The 20547-nt window shown below is 51.9% G+C and overlaps 1 long non-coding RNA gene and 1 pseudogene across 3 annotated transcripts; one reads left to right on the top strand and one right to left on the bottom strand.

The window, feature by feature from the left end:
- Window positions 1–5551: 5551 nt before the first annotated feature.
- The window catches only part of LOC127919152 (pyruvate dehydrogenase phosphatase regulatory subunit, mitochondrial-like), a 63126-nt pseudogene continuing 48130 nt past the window's right edge, over window positions 5552–20547 (top strand).
- Window positions 18471–19669, bottom strand: LOC127919158 (uncharacterized). 3 transcript variants are annotated; one of them, XR_008102097.1, is made up of 5 exons: window positions 19572–19669; window positions 19186–19317; window positions 19054–19141; window positions 18844–19019; window positions 18471–18535 (listed from the first exon to the last, which is right to left on the bottom strand). It is a non-coding gene; the product is annotated as an uncharacterized LOC127919158 (long non-coding RNA). The 3 variants fall into 3 exon arrangements; XR_008102095.1 differs by having other exon boundaries at window positions 18844–19141; XR_008102096.1 differs by lacking the exon at window positions 18471–18535 and adding an exon at window positions 18675–18799 and having other exon boundaries at window positions 18844–19141.

The following is a 20547-nucleotide window of genomic DNA, read 5'->3' as shown; positions in this document are numbered from 1 at the left end:
TGGGTGTTAGGCTGGGTGCTGGTACCACCAGGCTGGGTGTTAGGCTGGGTGCTGGTACCACCAGGCTGGGTGTTAGGCTGGGTGCTGGTACCACCAGGCTGGGTGCTGGTACCACCAGGCTGGGTGCTGGTACCACCAGGCTGGGTGTTAGACTGGGTGCTGGTACCACCAGGCTGGGTGTTAGGCTGGGTGCTGGTACCACCAGGCTGGGTGTTAGGCTGGGTGTTAGACTGGGTGTTAGGCTGGGTGTTAGGCTGGGTGCTGGTACCACCAGGCTGGGTGTTAGGCTGGGTGCTGGTACCACCAGGCTGGGTGTTAGGCTGGGTGCTGGTACCACCAGGCTGGGTGTTAGGCTGGGTGCTGGTACCACCAGGCTGGGTGTTAGGCTGGGTGTGAGGCTGGGTGTTAGGCTGGGTGTTAGACTGGGTGTTAGGCTGGGTGCTGGTACCACCAGGCTGGGTGTTAGGCTGGGTGTTAGGCTGGGTGTTAGGCTGGGTGCTGGCACCACCAGGCTGGGTGTTAGGCTGGGTGTTAGGCTGGGTGCTGGTACCACCAGGCTGGGTGTTAGGCTGGGTGCTGGCACCAACAGGCTGGGTGTTAGGCTGGGTGCTGGCACCACCAGGCTGGGTGTTAGGCTGGGTGCTGGCACCACCAGGCTGGGTGTTAGGCTGGGTGCTGGTACCACCAGGCTGGGTGTAAGGCTGGGTGTTAGGCTGGGTGCTGGCACCAACAGGCTGGGTGTTAGGCTGGGTGTTAGGCTGGGTGCTGGTACCACCAGGCTGGGTGTTAGGCTGGGTGCTGGCACCAACAGGCTGGGTGTTAGGCTGGGTGCTGGTACCACCAGGCTGGGTGTTAGGCTGGGTGCTGGCACCAACAGGCTGGGTGTTAGGCTGGGTGCTGGTACCACCAGGCTGGGTGTTAGGCTGGGTGCTGGTACCACCAGGCTGGGTGTTAGGCTGGGTGCTGGTACCACCAGGCTGGGTGTTAGGCTGGGTGCTGGCACCACCAGGCTGGGTGTTAGGCTGGGTGCTGGCACCACCAGGCTGGGTGTTAGGCGGGATGCTGTTACCACCAGGCTGGGTGTTAGGCGGGATGCTGTTACCACCAGGCTGGGTGTTAGGCGGGATGCTGGTACCACCAGGCTGGGTGTTAGGCTGGGTGCTGGTACCACCAGGCTGGGTGTTAGGCTGGGTGCTGGTACCACCAGCCTGGGTTTTAGGCTGGGTGTTAGACTGGGTGCTGTTACCACCAGGCTGGGTGTTAGGCTGGGTGTTAGGCTGGGTGCTGGTTCCACCAGGCTGGGTGTTAGGCTGGGTGCTGGTTCCACCAGGCTGGGTGTTAGGCTGGTTGCTGGCACCACCAGGCTGGGTGTTAGGCTGGGTGCTGGTACCACCAGGCTGGGTGTTAGGCTGGGTGTTAGGCTGGGTGCTGGTACCACCAGGCTGGGTGTTAGGCTGGGTGTTAGGCTGGGTGCTGGTACCACCAGGCTGGGTGTTAGACTGGGTGCTGTTACCACCAGGCTGGGTGTTAGGCTGGGTGCTGGTACCACCAGGCTGGGTGTTAGGCTGGGTGCTGGCACCACCAGGCTGGGTGTTAGGCTGGGTGCTGGTACCACCAGGCTGGGTGTTAGGCTGGGTGCTGGTACCACCAGGCTGGGTGTTAGGCTGGGTGTTAGGCTGGGTGCTGGTACCACCAGGCTGGGTGTTAGGCTGGGTGTTAGGCTGGGTGCTGGTACCACCAGGCTGGGTGTTAGACTGGGTGCTGTTACCACCAGGCTGGGTGTTAGGCTGGGTGCTGGCACCACCAGGCTGGGTGTTAGGCTGGGTGCTGGCACCACCAGGCTGGGTGTTAGGCTGGGTGCTGGTACCACCAGGCTGGGTGTTAGGCTGGGTGCTGGTACCACCAGGCTGGGTGTTAGGCTGGGTGCTGGTACCACCAGGCTGGGTGTTAGGCTAGGTGCTGTACCTAACCATGTTGTCCTCATCTCTGGGTGTTAGGCTGGGTGCTGTACCTAACCATGTTGACCTCATCTCTCTGTGTGTTAGGCTGGGTGCTGTACCTAACCATGTTGTCCTCATCTCTCTGTGTGTTAGGCTAGGTGCTGTACCTAACCATGTTGTCCTCATCTCTCTGTGTGCTAGGCTAGGTGCTGTACCTAACCATGTTGTCCTCATCTCTCTGTGTGCTAGGCTAGGTGCTGTACCTAACCATGTTGTCCTCATCTCTCTGTGTGCTAGGCTAGGTGCTGTACCTAACCATGTTGTCCTCATCTCTCTGTGTGCTAGGCTAGGTGCTGTACCTAACCATGTTGACCTCATCTCTCTGTGTGCTGGGTGCTGTACCTAACCATGTTGACCTCATCTCTCTGTGTGCTAGGCTAGGTGCTGTACCTAACCATGTTGTCCTCATCTCTCTGTGTGTTAGGCTAGGTGCTGTACCTAACCATGTTGTCCTCATCTCTCTGTAGGCTAGGTGCTGTACCTAACCATGTTGTCCTCATCTCTCTGTGTGTTAGGCTAGGTGCTGTACCTAACCATGTTGTCCTCATCTCTCTGTAGGCTAGGTGCTGTACCTAACCATGTTGTCCTCATCTCTCTGTGTGCTAGGCTAGGTGCTGTACCTAACCATGTTGACCTCATCTCTCTGTGTGCTAGGCTAGGTGCTGTACCTAACCATGTTGTCCTCATCTCTCTGTAGGCTAGGTGCTGTACCTAACCATGTTGTCCTCATCTCTCTGTAGGCTAGGTGCTGTACCTAACCATGTTGTCCTCATCTCTCTGTGTGTTAGGCTGGGTGCTGTACCTAACCATGTTGTCCTCATCTCTCTGTGTGTTAGGCTGGGTGCTGTACCTAACCATGTTGACCTCATCTCTCTGTGTGCTAGGCTAGGTGCTGTACCTAACCATGTTGACCTCATCTCTCTGTGTGCTAGGCTGGGTGCTGTACCTAACCATGTTGACCTCATCTCTCTGTGTGCTGGGTGCTGTACCTAACCATGTTGACCTCATCTCTCTGTGTGCTAGGCTGGGTGCTGTACCTAACCATGTTGACCTCATCTCTCTGTGTGCTAGGCTGGGTGCTGTACCTAACCATGTTGACCTCATCTCTCTGTGTGCTGGGTGCTGTACCTAACCATGTTGACCTCATCTCTCTGTGTGCTAGGCTGGGTGCTGTACCTAACCATGTTGACCTCCTCTCTCTGTGTGCTAGGCTAGGTGCTGTACCTAACCATGTTGACCTCATCTCTCTGTGTGCTAGGCTGGGTGCTGTACCTAACCATGTTGACCTCATCTCTCTGTGTGTTAGGCTGGGTGCTGTACCTAACCATGTTGTCCTCATCTCTCTGTGTGCTAGGTGCTGTACCTAACCATGTTGACCTCATCTCTCTGTAGGCTGGTGCTGTACCTAACCATGTTGTCCTCATCTCTCTGTGTGCTAGGCTAGGTGCTGTACCTAACCATGTTGACCTCATCTCTCTGTGTGCTAGGCTGGGTGCTGTACCTAACCATGTTGACCTCATCTCTCTGTGTGTTAGGCTGGGTGCTGTACCTAACCATGTTGACCTCATCTCTCTGTGTGTTAGGCTGGGTGCTGTACCTAACCATGTTGACCTCCTCTCTCTGTGTGCTAGGCTGGGTGCTGTACCTAACCATGTTGACCTCCTCTCTCTGTGTGTTAGGCTGGGTGCTGTACCTAACCATGTTGACCTCATCTCTCTGTGTGCTGGGTGCTGTACCTAACCATGTTGACCTCATCTCTCTGTGTGCTAGGCTGGGTGCTGTACCTAACCATGTTGTCCTCCTCTCTCTGTAGGCTAGGTGTTGTACCTAACCATGTTGACCTCCTCTCTCTGTGTGCTAGGCTGGGTGCTGTACCTAACCATGTTGACCTCATCTCTCTGTGTGCTGGGTGCTGTACCTAACCATGTTGACCTCATCTCTCTGTGTGTTAGGCTGGGTGCTGTACCTAACCATGTTGACCTCATCTCTCTGTGTGCTAGGCTAGGTGCTGTACCTAACCATGTTGTCCTCATCTCTCTGTGTGCTAGGCTGGGTGCTGTACCTAACCATGTTGTCCTCATCTCTCTGTGTGTTAGGCTGGGTGCTGTACCTAACCATGTTGACCTCATCTCTCTGTGTGTTAGGCTGGGTGCTGTACCTAACCATGTTGTCCTCATCTCTCTGTGTGCTAGGCTGGGTGCTGTACCTAACCATGTTGACCTCATCTCTCTGTGTGCTAGGCTGGGTGCTGTACCTAACCATGTTGACCTCATCTCTCTGTGTGCTAGGCTGGGTGCTGTACCTAACCATGTTGTCCTCATCTCTCTGTGTGCTAGGCTGGGTGCTGTACCTAACCATGTTGTCCTCATCTCTCTGTGTGTTAGGCTGGGTGCTGGCACCACCAGGCTGTGTGCTAGGTGCTGTACCTAACCATGTTGTCCTCATCTCTCTGTGTGCTAGGCTAGGTGCTGTACCTAACCATGTTGTCCTCATCTCTCTGTAGGCTGGGTGCTGTACCTAACCATGTTGACCTCATCTCTCTGTGTGCTGGGTGCTGTACCTAACCATGTTGACCTCATCTCTCTGTGTGCTGGGTGCTGTACCTAACCATGTTGTCCTCATCTCTCTGTGTGCTGGGTGCTGTACCTAACCATGTTGACCTCATCTCTCTGTGTGCTAGGCTGGGTGCTGTACCTAACCATGTTGACCTCATCTCTCTGTGTGTTAGGCTGGGTGCTGTACCTAACCATGTTGACCTCCTCTCTCTGTGTGCTAGGCTGGGTGCTGTACCTAACCATGTTGACCTCATCTCTCTGTGTGTTAGGCTGGGTGCTGTACCTAACCATGTTGACCTCCTCTCTCTGTGTGCTAGGCTAGGTGCTGTACCTAACCATGTTGACCTCATCTCTCTGTGTGCTGGGTGCTGTACCTAACCATGTTGACCTCATCTCTCTGTGTGTTAGGCTGGGTGCTGTACCTAACCATGTTGACCTCATCTCTCTGTGTTTTAGGCTGGGTGCTGTACCTAACCATGTTGACCTCATCTCTCTGTGTGTTAGGCTGGGTGCTGTACCTAACCATGTTGTCCTCATCTCTCTGTGTGCTAGGCTGGGTGCTGTACCTAACCATGTTGACCTCATCTCTCTCTGTGTGCTAGGCTGGGTGCTGTACCTAACCATGTTGACCTCATCTCTCTGTGTGCTGGGTGCTGTACCTAACCATGTTGTCCTCATCTCTCTGTAGGCTGGGTGCTGTACCTAACCATGTTGACCTCCTCTCTCTGTGTGTTAGGCTGGGTGCTGTACCTAACCATGTTGACCTCATCTCTCTGTGTGCTAGGCTGGGTGCTGTACCTAACCATGTTGACCTCATCTCTCTGTGTGCTGGGTGCTGTACCTAACCATGTTGACCTCCTCTCTCTGTGTGCTAGGCTGGGTGCTGTACCTAACCATGTTGACCTCCTCTCTCTGTGTGTTAGGCTGGGTGCTGGCACCACCAGGCTGTGTGCTGGGATCGTCAGCGTGGCCAAGCCCATCTCTATTGAGTGTAAAATGGCTGACTACTCCAACTCCTGTATGAACACCTGGAGGAGGAGACTGGGGGTCAAGACAGGTGGGATGGACTTCTACACTATGACTATGAGTTCCACTCCATTTGTACTAACATGCCTACAGTATGACTCTAGCCTGAGTTCCGCTCCATTTGTACTAACATGCCTACAGTATGACTCTAGCCTGAGTTCCACTCCATTTGTACTAACATGCCTACAGTATGACTCTAGCCTGAGTTCCACTCCATATGTACTAACATGCCTACAGTATGACTCTAGCCTGAGTTCCACTCCATATGTACTAACATGCCTACAGTATGACTCTAGCCTGAGTTCCACTCCATTTGTACTAACATGCCTACAGTATAACTCTAGCCTGAGTTCCACTCCATTTGTACTAACATGCCTACAGTATGACTCTAGCCTGAGTTCCACTCCATTTGTACTAACATGCCTACAGTATGACTCTAGCCTGAGTTCCACTCCATATGTACTAACATGCCTACAGTATGACTCTAGCCTGAGTTCCACTCCATATGTACTAACATGCCTACAGTATGACACTAGCCTGAGTCCCGCTCCATTTGTACTAACATGCCTACAGTAGTAGTAATACTCCAGTGGTATTTAGTCTTGTATAAACAACATATTTACCAGTGGTATTTAGTCTTGTATAAACAACAGATTTACCAGTGGTATTTAGTCTTGTGAAACAACAGATTTACCAGTGGTATTTAGTCTTGTATAAACACAGATTTACCAGTGGTATTTAGTCTTGTGGAACAACAGATTTACCAGTGGTATTTAGTCTTGTGGAACAACAGATTTACCAGTGGTATTTAGTCTTGTATAAACACAGATTTACCAGTGGTATTTAGTCTTGTATAAACAACAGATTTACCAGTGGTATTTAGTCTTGTATAAACACAGATTTACCAGTGGTATTTAGTCTTGTATAAACACAGATTTACCAGTGGTATTTAGTCTTGTATAAACACAGATTTACCAGTGGTATTTAGTCTTGTATAAACAACAGATTTACCAGTGGTATTTAGTCTTGTGGAACAACAGATTTACCAGTGGTATTTAGTCTTGTATAAACAACAGATTTACCAGTGGTATTTAGTCTTGTATAAACAACAGATTTACCAGTGGTATTTAGTCTTGTATAAACACAGATTTACCAGTGGTATTTAGTCTTGTATAAACAACAGATTTACCAGTGGTATTTACTATTGTATAAACAACAGATTTACCAGTGGTATTTAGTCTTGTATAAACAACAGATTTACCAGTGGTATTTAGTCTTGTGGAACAACAGATTTACCAGTGGTATTTAGTCTTGTGGAACAACAGATTTACCAGTGGTATTTAGTCTTGTATAAACACAGATTTACCAGTGGTATTTAGTCTTGTATAAACACAGATTTACCAGTGGTATTTAGTCTTGTATAAACACAGATTTACCAGTGGTATTTAGTCTTGTATAAACACAGATTTACCAGTGGTATTTAGTCTTGTGGAACAACAGATTTACCAGTGGTATTTAGTCTTGTGGAACAACAGATTTACCAGTGGTATTTAGTCTTGTATAAACACAGATTTACCAGTGGTATTTAGTCTTGTGGAACAACAGATTTACCAGTGGTATTTAGTCTTGTATAAACACAGATTTACCAGTGGTATTTAGTCTTGTATAAACACAGATTTACCAGTGGTATTTAGTCTTGTATAAACACAGATTTACCAGTGGTATTTAGTCTTGTGGAACAACAGATTTACCAGTGGTATTTAGTCTTGTGGAACAACAGATTTACCAGTGGTATTTAGTCTTGTATAAACACAGATTTACCAGTGGTATTTAGTCTTGTATAAACACAGATTTACCAGTGGTATTTAGTCTTGTAAAACAACAGATTTACCAGTGGTATTTAGTCTTGTGGAACAACAGATTTACCAGTGGTATTTAGTCTTGTATAAACACAGATTTACCAGTGGTATTTAGTCTTGTGGAACAACAGATTTACCAGTGGTATTTAGTCTTGTATAAACAACAGATTTACCAGTGGTATTTAGTCTTGTATAAACACAGATTTACCAGTGGTATTTAGTCTTGTGAAACAACAGATAGTATGACTATGAGTTCCACTCCATATGTACTAACATGCCTACAGTAGTAGTAATACTCCAGTGGTATTTAGTCTTGTGGAACAACAGATTTACCAGTGGTATTTAGTCTTGTATAAACACAGATTTACCAGTGGTATTTAGTCTTGTGGAACAACAGATTTACCAGTGGTATTTAGTCTTGTATAAACACAGATTTACCAGTGGTATTTAGTCTTGTATAAACACAGATTTACCAGTGGTATTTAGTCTTGTATAAACACAGATTTACCAGTGGTATTTAGTCTTGTGGAACAACAGATTTACCAGTGGTATTTAGTCTTGTATAAACACAGATTTACCAGTGGTATTTAGTCTTGTATAAACACAGATTTACCAGTGGTATTTAGTCTTGTGCCAACATCCAGAGAGTATGGCAGGGCGTTGCCTTGTGTGGTTTAAAACGAGATGACTCATGACTTCGCAGTCCTAATATGTGTGTGTGTGTGTGTGTGTGTGTGTGTGTGTGTGTGTGTGTGTGTGTGTGTGTGTGTGTGTTTGTTCCAGGTTACGTGAAAACAGGCTCTATATGTCTGGCCCAGAATCAGGACCGTTTCCTCTCCCTGAAGCGCCTGGCATCCAGGCTGAAGTAAGTCCCTCCCTAACCGCCTTTCTCTTCCCTCCCCTCCCTGACCCGGTCTCTCCTCTGGTCTGAATTATAGCTCAGTACTCTCTCTCCGGTCCAGTCTCTCCCTGATCTCTCCTCTGGTCTGAATTATAGCTCAGTACTCTCTCTCCGGTCCAGTCTCTCCCTGACCCTATCCTCTGGTCTGAATTATAGCTCAGTACTCTCTCTCCGGTCCAGTCTCTCCCTGACCCTCTCCTCTGGTCTGAATTATAGTTCAGTATTCTCTCTGGTCCAGTCTCTCCCTAACCCTATCCTCTGGTCTGAATTATAGCTCAGTACTCTCTCTCCGGTCCAGTCTCTCCCTGACCCTCTCCTCTGGTCTGAATTATAGCTCAGTACTCTCTCCGGTCCAGTCTCTCCCTGACCCTCTCCTCTGGTCTGAATTATAGCTCAGTACTCTCTCTCCGGTCCAGTCTCTCCCTGACCCTCTCCTCTGGTCTGAATTATAGCTCAGTACTCTCTCTCCGGTCCAGTCTCTCCCTGACCTCTCCTCTGGTCTGAATTATAGCTCAGTACTCTCTCTCCCGGTCCAGTCTCTCCCTGACCCTCTCCTCTGGTCTGAATTATAGCTCAGTACTCTCTCTCCCGGTCCAGTCTCTCCCTGACCCGGTCTCTCCTCTGGTCTGAATTATAGCTCAGTACTCTCTCTCTCCGGTCCAGTCTCTCCCTGACCCTATCCTCTGGTCTGAATTATAGCTCAGTACTCTCTCTCCGGTCCAGTCTCTCCCTAACCTCTCTCCTCTTCCCTCTCTCCTCCCTCCCCTCTCTCTCCCCTCTCTCCCCTCTCTCCTCCTCCCCTCTCCTCCCTCTCCTCTCTCCTCCTCCTCTCTCTCCTCATTCCTCAGTGTGATGGGGATCCCCTGTAACGTGATCAAACCCAAAGAGGTGTCCAAGCTCCACCCCTGGTGAATATTCATGACCTGGTGGGGGCGCTCCACCTGCCGGGGGATGCCGTGGTGTCACCGCCTGACGTCAACCACGCCCGCCACAGCAGCAGCCGGACACGGTGAGACAGTAAAACCAAGGATGGACTATTGTTCGGCTTGCAAACCAAAAAATTCCCAGGTTTTCCAGAAATCCTGATTGGATGATTCCAGATTTCCTGCTTGTTCCATCCTGATTTGGGGAAGTTTCCAACTGGGATTTCTGGAAAAACGGAATTTGAGGAAAATTCCTGCGAGCCTATCTGTAGTGGAGGTTCCAATAGAAAGTTACAACCATGTGGTTTCACCATCAGTTAGAATGTAATGAAGCCAGAAAGCAAGGCTGCTGGAGGGAAGGGCCAAGGTGTGGCCTGCCAAGGTGTGGCCTGCCAAGGTGTGGCCTGCCAAGGTGTGGCCTGCCAAGGTGTGGCCTGCCAAGGTGTGGCCTGCCAAGGTGTGGCCTGCCAAGGTGTGGCCTGCCAAGGTGTGGCCTGCCAAGGTGTGGCCTGCCAAGGTGTGGCCTGCCAAGGGTCAAGGTGTGGCCTGCCAAGGTGTGGCCTGCCAAGGTGTGGCCTGCCAAGGGTCAAGGTGTGGCCTGCCAAGGTGTGGCCTGCCAAGGGTCAAGGTGTGGCCTGCCAAGGTGTGGCCTGCCAAGGTGTGGCCTGCCAAGGTGTGGCCTGCCAAGGGTCAAGGTGTGGCCTGCCAAGGGCCAAGGTGTGGCCTGCCAAGGTGTGGCCTGCCAAGGGTCAAAGTGTGGCCTGCCAAGGTGTGGCCTGCCAAGGGTCAAGGTGTGGCCTGCCAAGGTGTGGCCTGCCAAGGTGTGGCCTGCCAAGGTGTGGCCTGCCAAGGGTCAAGGTGTGGCCTGCCAAGGTGTGGCCTGCCAAGGGTCAAGGTGTGGCCTGCCAAGGTGTGGCCTGCCAAGGTGTGGCCTGCCAAGGTGTGGCCTGCCAAGGGCCAAGGTGGCCTGCCAAGGTGTGGCCTGCCAAGGTGTGGCCTGCCAAGGTGTGGCCTGCCAAGGTGTGGCCTGCCAAGGGTCAAGGTGTGGCCTGCCAAGGGTCAAGGTGTGGCCTGCCAAGGTGTGGCCTGCCAAGTGACAAGGTGTGGCCTGCCAAGGGCCGTGTGTGGCCTGCCAAGGTGTGGCCTGCCAAGGGTCAAGGTGTGGCCTGCCAAGGTGTGGCCTGCCAAGGTGTGGCCTGCCAAGGTGTGGCCTGCCAAGGGGCCAGGGTGTGGCCTGCCAGGGTGTGGCCTGCCAAGGGGCCAGGGTGTGGCATGTCAAGCAGAGTGAGTTAGTCGGTGCCCAGGGGGCATCTCTTTGGCTAATTTGACATCATGCTACTCCAATCAAGGTCAGGTTGGAGTCATTAAAACTCGTTTTTTAACCACTCCACAAATGTCTTGTTAACAAACTATAGTTTTGGCAAGTCGGTTAGGACATCTACTTTATGCATGACTCATGTAAATTTTACAACAATTGTTTTCAGACAGATTATTTCACTTACAGTGAATTATATCACAATCACATTTTGAAATGCATTTGGTTACGGTGAATCTCCAGGAGTCCAGATCCATGAGCGCACCACAGTTAACCATGTTCTGATCTATAGGAGTCCAGATCCATGAGCGCACCACAGTTAACCATGTTCTGATCTATAGGAGTCCAGATCCATGAGCGCACCACAGTTAACCATGTTCTGATCTCCAGGAGTCCAGATCCATGAGCGCACCACAGTTAACCATGTTCTGATCTCCAGGAGTCCAGATCCATGAGCTCACCACAGTTAACCATGTTCTGATCTCCAGGAGTCCAGATCCATGAGCGCACCACAGTTAACCATGTTCTGATCTATAGGAGTCCAGATCCATGAGCTCACCACAGTTAACCATGTTCTGATCTACAGGAGTCCAGATCCATGAGCTCACCACAGTTAACCATGTTCTGATCTACAGGAGTCCAGATCCATGAGCGCACCACAGTTAACCATGTTCTGATCTCCAGGAGTCCAGATTCATGAGCTCACCACAGTTAACCATGTTCTGATCTACAGGAGTCCAGATCCATGAGCTCACCACAGTTAACCATGTTCTGATCTCCAGGAGTCCAGATCCATGAGCGCACCACAGTTAACCATGTTCTGATCTCCAGGAGTCCAGATCCATGAGCTCACCACAGTTAACCATGTTCTGATCTACAGGAGTCCAGATCCATGAGCTCACCACAGTTAACCATGTTCTGATCTCCAGGAGTCCAGATCCATGAGCTCACCACAGTTAACCATGTTCTGATCTCCAGGAGTCCAGATCCATGAGCGCACCACAGTTAACCATGTTCTGATCTCCAGGAGTCCAGATCCCTGAGCTCACCACAGTTAACCATGTTCTGATCTACAGGAGTCCAGATCCATGTTCTGATCTCCAGGAGTCCAGATCCATGAGCGCACCACAGTTAACCATGTTCTGATCTACAGGAGTCCAGATCCATGAGCTCACCACAGTTAACCATGTTCTGATCTCCAGGAGTCCAGATCCATGAGCTCACCACAGTTAACCATGTTCTGATCTCCAGGAGTCCAGATCCATGAGCGCACCACAGTTAACCATGTTCTGATCTACAGGAGTCCAGATCCATGTTCTGATCTCCAGGAGTCCAGATCCATGAGCGCACCACAGTTAACCATGTTCTGATCTACAGGAGTCCAGATCCATGAGCGCACCACAGTTAACCATGTTCTGATCTACAGGAGTCCAGATCCATGAGCGCACCACAGTTAATCATGTTCTGATCTCCAGGAGTCCAGATCCATGAGCGCACCACAGTTAACCATGTTCTGATCTACAGGAGTCCAGATCCATGAGCGCACCACAGTTAACCATGTTCTGATCTACAGGAGTCCAGATCCATGAGCGCACCACAGTTAACCATGTTCTGATCTATAGGAGTCCAGATCCATGAGCTCACCACAGTTAACCATGTTCTGATCTACAGGAGTCCAGATCCATGAGCGCACCACAGTTAACCATGTTCTGATCTACAGGAGTCCAGATCCATGAGCGCACCACAGTTAACCATGTGATGATGGAGAAGGGACATGTGACAGCTGTGGAGACGGACAGAGGAGCCATCGAGTGTGAATACTTTGTCAACTGTGCAGGACAGGTGAACCTCTATCCATTGTGTGTGTGTGTGTGTGTGTGTGTGTGTGTGTGTGTGTGTGTGTGTGTGTGTGTGAGACTGTACATGACATGGGGTCTATCCCTCTTACTAGTCTTTAGACAGTTAACAGCTAGACAGCTCTCTTCAGCCCAACTGATCTGTAAGGTTTCATAACGCGCTATGAATGATAGGATGGGTCCTATTTAGTGCACTAGAATAAGGAACCATTTGGGACGCAGTCATGCTGTATATGAAGTGTTGTAACTGGCTGTCTCTGAGGGAGCTGGGCCAGTGAAGTGTTGTATCTAGCTGTCTCTGAGGGAGTTGGACCAGACCAGTGAAGTGTTGTATCTAGCTGTCTCTGGGGGAGCTGGGCCAGGCCAGTGAAGTGTTGTATCTAGCTGTCTCTGAGGGAGCTGGGCCAGTGAAGTGTTGTATCTAGCTGTCTCTGAGGGAGCTGGACCAGTGAAGTGTTGTATCTAGCTGTCTCTGAGGGAGCTGGGCCAGTGAAGTGTTGTATCTAGCTGTCTCTGAGGGAGCTGGACCAGTGAAATGTTGTATCTAGCTGTCTCTGGGGGAGTTGGGCCAGTGAAGTGTTGTATCTAGCTGTCTCTGAGGGAGTTGGGCCAGTGAAGTGTTGTATCTAGCTGTCTCTGAAGGAGCTGGACCAGGCCAGTGAAGTGTTGTATCTAGCTGTCTCTGAGGGAGTTGGGCCAGTGAAGTGTTGTATCTAGCTGTCTCTGAGGGAGTTGGGCCAGTGAAGTTTTGTATCTAGCTGTCTCTGAGGGAGCTGGACCAGTGAAGTGTTGTATCTAGCTGTCTCTGAGGGAGCTGGGCCAGTGAAGTGTTGTATCTAGCTGTCTCTGAGGGAGCTGGGCCAGTGAAGTGTTGTATCTAGCTGTCTCTGAGGGAGCTGGACCAGTGAAGTGTTGTATCTAGCTGTCTCTGAGGGAGCTGGACCAGACCAGTGAAGTGTTGTATCTAGCTGTCTCTGAAGGAGCTGGACCAGGCCAGTGAAGTGTTGTATCTAGCTGTCTCTGAGGGAGTTGGGCCAGTGAAGTGTTGTATCTAGCTGTCTCTGAGGGAGCTGGACCAGACCAGTGAAGTGTTGTATCTAGCTGTCTCTGAGGGAGCTGGACCAGTGAAGTGTTGTATCTAGCTGTCTCTGAGGGAGCTGGACCAGACCAGTGAAGTGTTGTATCTAGCTGTCTCTGAAGGAGCTGGACCAGGCCAGTGAAGTGTTGTATCTAGCTGTCTCTGAGGGAGTTGGGCCAGTGAAGTGTTGTATCTAGCTGTCTCTGAGGGAGCTGGACCAGACCAGTGAAGTGTTGTATCTAGCTGTCTCTGAGGGAGCTGGGCCAGTGAAGTGTTGTATCTAGCTGTCTCTGAGGGAGCTGGGCCAGTGAAGTGTTGTATCTAGCTGTCTCTGAGGGAGCTGGACCAGGCCAGTGAAGTGTTGTATCTAGCTGTCTCTGAGGGAGCTGGACCAGTGAAGTGTTGTATCTAGCTGTCTCTGAGGGAGCTGGACCAGTGAAGTGTTGTATCTAGCTGTCTCTGAGGGAGCTGGACCAGTGAAGTGTTGTATCTAGCTGTCTCTGGGGGAGCTGGGCCAGTGAAGTGTTATATCTAGCTGTCTCTGAGGGAGCTGGACCAGTGAAGTGTTGTATCTAGCTGTCTCTGAGGGAGCTGGACCAGTGAAGTGTTGTATCTAGCTGTCTCTGAGGGAGCTGGACCAGGCCAGTGAAGTGTTGTATCTAGCTGTCTCTGAGGGAGCTGGACCAGTGAAGTGTTGTATCTAACTGTCTCTGAGGGAGCTGGACCAGTGAAGTGTTGTATCTAGCTGTCTCTGGGGGAGTTGGGTCAGTGAAGTGTTGTATCTAGCTGTCTCTGAGGGAGCTGGACCAGACCAGTGAAGTGTTGTATCTAGCTGTCTCTGGGGGAGCTGGGCCAGTGAAGTGTTGTATCTAGCTGTCTCTGAGGGAGCTGGGCCAGTGAAGTGTTGTAATCTAGCTGTCTCTGAGGGAGCTGGGCCAGTGAAGTGTTGTATCTAGCTGTCTCTGAGGGAGCTGGGCCAGGCCAGTGAAGTGTTGTATCTAGCTGTCTCTGAGGGAGCTGGACCAGTGAAGTGTTGTAATCTAGCTGTCTCTGAGGGAGCTGGGCCAGTGAAGTGTTGTATCTAGCTGTCTCTGGGGGAGCTGGACCAGTGAAGTGTTGTATCTAGCTGTATCTGAGGGAGCTGGACCAGTGAAGTGTTGTATCTAGCTGTCTCTGGGGGAGCTGGACCAGTGAAGTGTTGTATCTAGCTGTCTCTGAGGGAGCTGGACCAGTGAAGTGTTGTATCTAGCTGTCTCTGAGGGAGCTGGGCCAGTGAAGTGTTGTATCTAGCTGTCTCTGAGGGAGCTGGACCAGACCAGTGAAGTGTTGTATCTAGCTGTCTCTGAGGGAGCTGGGCCAGTGAAGTGTTGTATCTAGCTGTCTCTGAGGGAGCTGGGCCAGTGAAGTGTTGTATCTAGCTGTCTCTGAGGGAGCTGGACCAGTGAAGTGTTGTATCTAGCTGTCTCTGAGGGAGCTGGACCAGACCAGTGAAGTGTTGTATCTAGCTGTCTCTGAGGGAGCTGGACCAGTGAAGTGTTGTATCTAGCTGTCTCTGAGGGAGCTGGACCAGGCCAGTGTTGTATCTAACTGTCTCTGAGGGAGCTGGACCAGTGAAGTGTTGTATCTAGCTGTCTCTGAGGGAGCTGGGCCAGTGAAGTGTTGTATCTAGCTGTCTCTGAGGGAGCTGGGCCAGTGAAGTGTTTTATCTAGCTGTCTCTTAGGGAGCTGGACCAGTGAAGTGTTGTATCTAGCTGTCTCTGAGGGAGTTGGGCCAGACCAGTGAAGTGTTGTATCTAGCTGTCTCTGAGGGAGCTGGGCCAGTGAAGTGTTGTATCTAGCTGTCTCTGAGGGAGCTGGACCAGACCAGTGAAGTGTTGTATCTAGCTGTCTCTGAGGGAGTTGGACCAGTGAAGTGTTGTATCTAGCTGTCTCTGAGGGAGCTGGGCCAGGCCAGTGTTGTATCTAGCTGTCTCTGAGGGAGCTGGACCAGTGAAGTGTTGTAATCTAGCTGTCTCTGAGGGAGCTGGACCAGTGAAGTGTTGTATCTAGCTGTCTCTGAGGGAGCTGGACCAGTGAAGTGTTGTATCTAGCTGTCTCTGAGGGAGCTGGACCAGTGAAGTGTTGTATCTAGCTGTCTCTGAGGGAGCTGGACCAGTGAAGTGTTGTATCTAGCTGTCTCTGAGGGAGCTGGGCCAGACCAGTGAAGTGTTGTATCTAGCTGTCTCTGAGGGAGCTGGACCAGACCAGTGAAGTGTTGTATCTAGCTGTCTCTGAGGGAGCTGGGCCAGTGAAGTGTTGTATCTATCTGTCTCTGAGGGAGCTGGGCCAGTGAAGTGTTGTATCTAGCTGTCTCTGGGGGAGCTGGGCCAGTGAAGTGTTGTATCTAGCTGTCTCTGAGGGAGCTGGGCCAGGCCAGTGTTGTATCTAGCTGTCTCTGAGGGAGCTGGACCAGTGAAGTGTTGTATCTAGCTGTCTCTGAGGGAGCTGGGCCAGTGAAGTGTTGTAATCTAGCTGTCTCTGAGGGAGCTGGACCAGGCCAGTGAAGTGTTGTATCTAGCTGTCTCTGAGGGAGCTGGACCAGTGAAGTGTTGTATCTAGCTGTCTCTGAGGGAGCTGGGCCAGTGAAGTGTTGTAATCTAGCTGTCTCTGAGGGAGCTGGACCAGGCCAGTGAAGTGTTGTATCTAGCTGTCTCTGAGGGAGCTGGACCAGTGAAGTGTTGTATCTAGCTGTCTCTGAGAGAGCTGGACCAGTGAAGTGTTGTATCTAGCTGTCTCTGAGGGAGCTGGGCAAGTGAAGTGTTGTATCTAGCTGTCTCTGGGGGAGCTGGACCAGTGAAGTGTTGTATCTAGCTGTCTCTGAGGGAGCTGGACCAGGCCAGTGAAGTGTTGTATCTAGCTGTCTCTGAGGGAGCTGGACCAGACCAGTGAAGTGTTGTATCTAGCTGTCTCTGAGGGAGCTGGACCAGACCAGTGAAGTGTTGTATCTAGCTGTCTCTGAGGGAGCTGGACCAGACCAGTGAAGTGTTGTATCTAGCTGTCTCTGAGGGAGCTGGACCAGTGAAGTGTTGTATCTAGCTGTCTCTGAGGGAGCTGGACCAGTGAAGTGAAGTGTTGTAATCTAGCTGTCTCTGAGGGAGCTGGACCAGTGAAGTGTTGTATCTAGCTGTCTCTGAGGGAGCTGGACCAGTGAAGTGTTGTATCTAGCTGTCTCTGAGGGAGCTGGACCAGACCAGTGAAGTGTTGTATCTAGCTGTCTCTGAGGGAGCTGGACCAGACCAGTGTTGTATCTAGCTGTCTCTGGGGGAGCTGGGCCAGTGAAGTGTTGTATCTAGCTGTCTCTGAGGGAGCTGGACCAGTGAAGTGTTGTATCTAGCTGTCTCTGAGGGAGCTGGACCAGACCAGTGAAGTGTTGTTATCTAGCTGTCTCTGAGGGAGCTGGACCAGACCAGTGAAGTGTTGTATCTAGCTGTCTCTGAGGGAGCTGGACCAGGCCAGTGAAGTGTTGTATCTAGCTGTCTCTGAGGGAGCTGGACCAGTGAAGTGTTGTATCTAGCTGTCTCTGAGGGAGCTGGACCAGTGAAGTGTTGTTATCTAGCTGTCTCTGAGGGAGCTGGGCCAGACCAGTGAAGTGTTGTATCTAGCTGTCTCTGAGGGAGCTGGGCCAGACCAGTGAAGTGTTGTATCTAGCTGTCTCTGAGGGAGCTGGACCAGTGAAGTGTTGTATCTAGCTGTCTCTGAGGGAGCTGGGCCAGTGAAGTGTTGTATCTAGCTGTCTCTGAGGGAGCTGGACCAGACCAGTGAAGTGTTGTATCTAGCTGTCTCTGAGGGAGCTGGACCAGTGAAGTGTTGTATCTAGCTGTCTCTGAGGGAGCTGGACCAGTGAAGTGTTGTATCTAGCTGTCTCTGAGGGAGCTGGACCAGTGAAGTGTTGTTATCTAGCTGTCTCTGAGGGAGCTGGACCAGACCAGTGAAGTGTTGTATCTAGCTGTCTCTGAGGGAGCTGGGCCAGTGAAGTGTTGTTATCTAGCTGTCTCTGAGGGAGCTGGACCAGTGAAGTGTTGTATCTAGCTGTCTCTGAGGGAGCTGGACCAGACCAGTGTTGTATCTAGCTGTCTCTGAGGGAGCTGGGCCAGTGAAGTGTTGTATCTAGCTGTCTCTGAGGGAGCTGGACCAGTGAAGTGTTGTATCTAGCTGTCTCTGAGGGAGCTGGGCCAGTGAAGTGTTGTATCTAGCTGTCTCTGAGGGAGCTGGGCCAGTGAAGTGTTGTATCTAGCTGTCTCTGAGGGAGCTGGACCAGTGAAGTGTTGTATCTAGCTGTCTCTGAGGGAGCTGGGCCAGTGAAGTGTTGTATCTAGCTGTCTCTGAGGGAGCTGGGCCAGACCAGTGAAGTGTTGTATCTAGCTGTCTCTGAGGGAGCTGGGCCAGTGAAGTGTTGTATCTAGCTGTCTCTGAGGGAGCTGGACCAGTGAAGTGTTGTATCTAGCTGTCTCTGAGGGAGCTGGACCAGACCAGTGAAGTGTTGTATCTAGCTGTCTCTGAGGGACCTGGACCAGACCAGTGAAGTGTTGTATCTAGCTGTCTCTGAGGGAGACATATAATAGGGGGTTATGAATGCTATATGATATGTTATAACTGTCCTGTGTTCTACAGTGGGCGTATGAGCTGGGCCAGGCCAGTGAAACCAAGGTGTCTGTTCCTCTACACGGATGTGAACACTTCTACCTGCTCTCCAAACCTCTACCAGAGCCTCTACAGCCCAGAACCCCAGGTGAGACTACCTCCTCTCAGAGCCTCTACAGCCCAGAACCCCAGGTGAGACTACCTCCTCTACAGCCCAGCACCCCAGGTGAGACTACCTTCTCTACAGCCCAGAACCCCAGGTGAGACTACCTCCTCTCAGAGCCTCTACAGCCCAGAACCCCAGGTGAGACTACCTCCTCTCAGAGCCTCTACAGCCCAGAACCCCAGGTGAGACTACCTCCTCTCAGAGCCTCTACAGCCCAGCACCCCAGGTGAGACTACCTCCTCTCAGAGCCTCTACAGCCCAGAACCCCAGGTGAGACTACCTCCTCTCAGAGCCTCTACAGCCCAGCACCCCAGGTGAGACTACCTCCTCTCAGAGCCTCTACAGCCCAGCACCCCAGGTGAGACTACCTCCTCTCAGAGCCTCTACAGCCCAGCACCCCAGGTGAGACTACCTCCTCTCAGAGCCTCTACAGCCCAGCACCCCAGGTGAGACTACCTCCTCTCAGAGCCTCTACAGCCCAGCACCCCAGGTGAGACTACCTCCTCCCAGAGCCTCTACAGCCCAGAACCCCAGGTGAGACTACCTCCTCTCAGAGCCTCTACAGCCCAGCACCCCAGGTGAGACTACCTCCTCTCAGAGCCTCTACAGCCCAGCACCCCAGGTGAGACTACCTCCTCTCAGAGCCTCTACAGCCCAGCACCCCAGGTGAGACTACCTCCTCTCAGAGCCTCTACAGCCCAGCACCCCAGGTGAGACTACCTCCTCTACAGCCCAGCACCCCAGGTGAGACTACCTCCTCTCAGAGCCTCTACAGCCCAGCACCCCAGGTGAGACTACCTCCTCTCAGAGCCTCTACAGCCCAGCACCCCAGGTGAGACTACCTCCTCTCAGAGCCTCTACAGCCCAGAACCCCAGGTGAGACTACCTCCTCTCAGAGCCTCTACAGCCCAGCACCCCAGGTGAGACTACCTCCTCTCAGAGCCTCTACAGCCCAGCACCCCAGGTGAGACTACCTCCTCTCAGAGCCTCTACAGCCCAGCACCCCAGGTGAGACTACCTCCTCTCAGAGCCTCTACAGCCCAGAACCCCAGGTGAGACTACCTCCTCTCATAGCCTCTACAGCCCAGCACCCCAGGTGAGACTACCTCCTCTCAGAGCCTCTACAGCCCAGAACCACAGGTGAGACTACCTCCTCTCAGAGCCTCTACAGCCCAGAACCCCAGGTGAGACTACCTCCTCTACAGCCCAGAACCCCAGGTGAGACTACCTCCTCTCAGAGCCTCTACAGCCCAGAACCCCAGGTGAGACTACCTCCTCTCAGAGCCTCTACAGCCCAGCACCCCAGGTGAGACTACCTCCTCTCAGAGCCTCTACAGCCCAGCACCCCAGGTGAGACTACCTCCTCTCAGAGCCTCTACAGCCCAGCACCCCAGGTGAGACTACCTCCTCTCAGAGCCTCTACAGCCCAGCACCCCAGGTGAGACTACCTCCTCTCAGAGCCTCTACAGCCCAGCACCCCAGGTGAGACTACCTCCTCTCAGAGCCTCTACAGCCCAGAACCCCAGGTGAGACTACCTCCTCTCAGAGCCTCTACAGCCCAGAACCCCAGGTGAGACTACCTCCTCTCAGAGCCTCTACAGCCCAGCACCCCAGGTGAGACTACCTTCTCTACAGCCCAGAACCCCAGGTGAGACTACCTCCTCTACAGCCCAGAACCCCAGGTGAGACTACCTCCTCTACAGCCCAGAACCCCAGGTGAGACTACCTCCTCTACAGCCCAGAACCCCAGGTGAGACTCCCTCCTCTACAGCCCAGAACCCCAGGTGAGACTCCTCCTCTACAGCCCAGAACCCCAGGTGAGACTACCTCCTCTACAGCCCAGAACCCCAGGTGAGACTCCCTCCTCTACAGCCCAGAACCCCAGGTGAGACTACCTCCTCTACAGCCCAGAACCCCAGGTGAGACTCCCTCCTCTACAGCCCAGAACCCCAGGTGAGAATACCTCCTCTACAGCCCAGAACCCCAGGTGAGAATACCTCCTCTACAGCCCAGAACCCCAGGTGAGAATACCTCCTCTACAGCCCAGATACAAATAATCAACGTACGAGTTGTACCGCTCAGTCCAGAAGGAGTTAGAGCTGGCACCGCTCAGTACAGAAGGAGTTAGAACTGGCACCGCTCAGTCCAGAAGGAGTTAGAGCTGGCACCGCTCAGTACAGAAGGAGTTAGAGCTGGCACCGCTCAGTCCAGAAGGAGTTAGAGCTGGTACCGCTCAGTCCAGAAGAAG

The sequence above is a fragment of the Oncorhynchus keta genome, unplaced genomic scaffold (genome assembly GCF_023373465.1).
Source record: "Oncorhynchus keta strain PuntledgeMale-10-30-2019 unplaced genomic scaffold, Oket_V2 Un_contig_15918_pilon_pilon, whole genome shotgun sequence".
Taxonomy (NCBI): domain Eukaryota; kingdom Metazoa; phylum Chordata; class Actinopteri; order Salmoniformes; family Salmonidae; genus Oncorhynchus; species Oncorhynchus keta.
Note: the sequence above shows the minus strand (reverse complement) of the source record. Positions and strands in the feature narration are given on the sequence as shown.